We start from the raw sequence: 5000 nt of genomic DNA on the forward strand, positions 1-5000 counted from the left end.
TCCTGGATCGAAACCTGAGCTGATCAAACAAATCATCTATCCTGGGCAAAGGGTAACGGTTCTTAATGGTGATCTTATTAATCTCCCTATAATCAATACACAATCTCATCGTTCCATCCTTCTTCTTCACAAACAGAACAGGGGCTCCCCAGGGTGACACACTAGGTCGGATAAAACCTTTCTCCAATAACCCATCCAATTGCTTTTTCAATTCGGCTAACTCAGCTGGAGCAAAACGGTACGGAGTCCTAGAGATAGGGGTAGCATCAGGAATTAGATCTAGATGAAAGTCAACCTCTCTCCTTGGAGGTAAACCAGGTAGATCCTCAGGGAAAACATCAGGGTAATCACAAACAATTGGAGTTTCCTCAAGACTTAACTTGATTTTCTCCTCACTACTAGCAATAAAACACAAATATCCCGTATCTCCATGTTTAATCATCTCAATGGCTTGAACTGCAAAAATGGTTTGAATGGGAAACACAGAATTCTTCCTAATCAAACATTCTCCACCTGGAGCCTTAACCCGAACGATCTTCTCTTTACACAAAATCTCCGCATGATGACGTCCCAACCAGTCCATCCCCAAAATAATATCATATGTACCCAACTCAAACACTATTAAATCGGCAGGTAGATGGTTGTCCAAAATCTCAAGAGGGAAATTAGGAAAGATACGGTCACATAGGAATGGTGAACCGTCAGGTAATAGAATTTGGAGATTAAATTTTTGAGGTTCAAGAGAGATAGAGGATTTATGAAGGAAAGAAGAAGAGATAAAAGATCGGTCAGCTCTTGAATCAAAAAGAATATGAGCCAAAGAGTCTCCTACGACAAAGTGACCAGAAATGACCTTACCCTCAAACGCCTGATGAAGATTGTCTACATGGTTGCTAATAGCGTGCAAACCGGCAGTCCTCCTAGCTGCAATACTCTGAACATTTCCTGAAGAACTAGGAGCTCCATAATTACCAGTACTACTAGCTCCCAACTGGATCCCTTCTCGGCAGTTAGTAGAAACATGACCCTCCTTTTTGCATTTGAAGCAGGTGATCTTCCCAGTGCATGAACGACCTCGGTGATCCTTACCACATAAGCGACACTTCCAAACTGTGACTCTGGTTGAAGTTGTTGGTTGGAACGGCTTGCGATCCCAATTGGTTGGCCTCTTGTTCCTGTTGTTGTTGCCTCCACCAAATTTTCTTTTGTTGGTGTTGTCCTCCTTATCAAGGATCCTCTCATACTCAAGCGCTCGATCGTAGAGATCTCGGAAGTCAGAATACTTCCCAATCCCCTTTTGGATCTTAAGATTAAGACCCTCGAAGAAGCGGGATGCACGAACACTTTCTTTGCTTACAATGTCAGAAGCAAATCGAGACAGCTCATTGAACTTACAACTGTACTCAATCACGGTCATAAGACCCTGACGAAGATGTAAGAACTCATTCTCCTTTTTCCGTTGGAGTGATGGCGGATAGAATTGTTGACGAAGAGTTATAAGGAAATCATCCCAAAAGGTATCAGTCATAGTGGCCTTGATAGAACGCCACCATAACTCTGCTGGACCAGATAGGTAGAAGGAAGCCAGCTTTACTTTTAGGTGCGCTGGACAATTAATGACCTCTAAAAGTTTCTCCATCTCTGCGAGCCAATTCTCGAAGCGAATCGGATTAGCTTCTCCGTCGTATTGCGGCGGACGATGATATGCCATATTCTTAAAGTATTTCCCGTCGTCATTGGCCTCTTGAGCCTGATTCTCCATGAGGGTGATTAGTCGCTCATTTGTCCTTTCCATCCGAGCTAGTTGTGCTTCTAGCTCTCGAACTCTAGCTTCGTGATTAGATGAAGTTACGCCATTTCTTACCTAAAAAATTTTTAAACATGTGACTAACTTTCACATTAACTTAATTAATCTGGCACGTAATTTTACACATAGTCACATAAGCACATAGAAAACAAATAGAATTTTTAGGAAGACTTGTTTTGAAAATCATTTGAAATTCTTTTTTTTCTTTTTTTTTTTATTTTTTATTTTTAGTCAGCTATCGAGCCTTTCACATGGAACTAAAATTCCAAGATTCGAGTAACTTTAGCTCTGATACCACGTGTAGCAGGAGCGACACTCTCGATACATATTTAACATTAATAATTATACTTAAGATAAATAATGCGGAAGTGTAAAACGCCGAACTGCTAAAAACCATTTAAACTAAAATTGTTCAAAACATAAGTAAATATATATATATATATATATATATATATATATATATATATATATATATATATATATATATATATATATATATATATATATATATATATATATATATATATATATATATATATATATATCTTACAACTGAGAAAATATAAAATAAGGTTTACTTAAATACGATAAAAAAAACATCAGTACAATATAGTCATCAAGTAAAATCATTGAAGCTAAGTCCTCGATAGAATAATTAAAGTTGCGGCCTGGATCGAAACCTGAGCTAAATGTTCCTGCAAAATACTGTCATCCATAATATGGATGACAGCCGATTAAATCGGTCAGCGATAAAGCCGAGTACAATTTTCTCAACAAGCTTATGATGCGATAGTTAAATCATGCTTACAAAATAATCATCAAGCACAATATAGAAGGTTATTACTCATTATTGACCTTTACTAAGCCATTAAGTTACATTCTCAATGATTGCAGAAGTTCATTACTGCTACTAAATACTTGGTAACCTTAATGCTTATTTAATCAAGTTCAATTAAGCCTCATAGCTTTACCATCATAGCACATCACAAGATCACAACAATAATGACAACTGATATATGTAAGGGTCTGGTTAGGTGAGGACCGTAGTCCTAAACCCTAACTGTGGTGGGAGTCGTCACTCCTCTCAATACTGTTATGCTCGAGACTTCACAGGATGGGTTTTTCTCGGACCCCCTGTCTGACACCGCATTTTACGTGCCGGCTAACACGGACGCCGGGATTTTACATGCCGGTCCATGGTTCGACGTTACCTTACTATCAGAGTCATACAATCAATATCATGCAATATCAAACAAGACTCTAAACCGAAATAGTTTACCTTCTTATAAGTCAAACTTCCACTAGTCAAAAATTTGACAATTCTACCCTTTTAATAGAAACAAATTACTAGTATCTAATAAATTAATATTAATTAAATAACAAATTTTCGTAGCTATACTAAAAATCCTGAGGCTAAACTAAGTCATTATTGTGTCATAAATAATCATAACAGTCAAGGGTAATATTTCTAAGTACTTAATAACATATTTTATCAAATAACCAGTAAAATAGTAAAACAGATCTATCATCACTATAAAAATAACATAATCCGACAAGTTATTAAGGGTCCAAAATCTATATGAAATGAGTTTTCAAGAAAAGCAATGCTAAGCATTTTAACAAATTTGTTTGACTATTTTACCAATAAACCGATTAAAAATTTATCAAAACACCAAGATGATATGGAATCATTTTAAACACATAAGTTTATTTAACTAATAAAATTCATATATATATATATTATCATATCAATCAAAAATTTCCATATATATGACTTGTTTTCGAGTGTCCCAAAAGTATTATTGTTTTGACGAAAATATCACTAAACTGGATATGACTTTAATATTACCATATAAAGTTTAAATGACTAAAATAAAATCATGTTGATCATGCTTTTATATTATCGAGTAACCATAAATAAATATCACATAACGAGAGAGTTAAGAAAATGTGTACCATTTTCCTCCGAAGGTGGTGCTAAACCAAGTAAGAGAATAATAATAGGAAAATAAGAACTTAAGGAAATAAGCTCCAAAAGAAAGTCTTCAAGGTTCCAAGCTTCAAAGAAGTAGATCTTCAATTACCCAAAAGAAAATGATATCCAAGCTCCAAAAGATAATACTTGACTTTTTAAAAGTTGATGATTATTGGCTTAAGAAGTGACAAGATCAAGCTCCATCTTCATTTGATTCTTCAACAAATAAAAAGGGTATAAAGTTAGTAAGATGTTAATGAAGTGAAGATATAAGAAAGAATGGTAGAAAGATTTGATGATGGGGGTGCAAGTGATCTCATGGCTAAGGAGGGGTATTTATAATGGGTTTTGGGCAACTTTTTAGTTCATAAGATTGTATGAAAAAGAAGGTTAACTTGTGTAAGTGATTAGAGTGTGTAAGTGAATGTGTAAGAGTTGGAGTGTGTAAGTGGATGTGTAAGAGTTTGGAGTGTAGAAGAAGGTTAACTTGTGTAAGGAAATAGTGATAGCTTGTGTAAGTGATGAACATTATGGATTGATGTAGAAAGGATTTTGATTCATCAAATTTTTGTTCTAGTTTATGCTAGTGAAAAGTTTTAGATTAATGGGAAAGTATGATTAAGGTTTGATTATGAAAATATGATAGTTTACTTAGAAAATTTTAGTTAAAACTATACTTAAAGTTAATAAGAAAAATATAGTTAATTTTTAGGTATAAAATAATTAAATCAAAGTTGTAAAGTTAAAATGATAAGTAGTAAAGTTAGTTTAAGGAAACGAAATTGAAACGTAACGTTTTAATAAAACCGTAAATATAATATTAAAATTTTACTTTTCGTAGTATAAAATAATAAAATAATATTTTAGTGCTTATAAAGAAATTTAAGAATATAAATATATTTTTAAGTTTAATATTTGGAAGAAATTACAAAAATCGGAATAAGGTTTAGGAATTAAAGGTGATTTGAATTAGATAACCAAAGGGTTAGGAATTCGAAAAGAAATTTCGGAATAATTAATCGGAAGATTAAGATTAAGAATTTGAGCCTGTTACAATAATAATAACAATAATAATAATATAAATAAAAATAATAAAAAATAATAAAAAATAATGAAAATGAAAGTTACGAATTTGCCTTTGGAATTTAAAAATTTGCAAATTTGCCTTTGGAGTTAATAACTTTTCATTTTTATTTTTTTTAATTTTTTTTATTATTT

This window comes from Amaranthus tricolor, chromosome 6 (genome assembly GCF_026212465.1).
Source record: "Amaranthus tricolor cultivar Red isolate AtriRed21 chromosome 6, ASM2621246v1, whole genome shotgun sequence".
Lineage (NCBI taxonomy): Eukaryota > Viridiplantae > Streptophyta > Magnoliopsida > Caryophyllales > Amaranthaceae > Amaranthus > Amaranthus tricolor.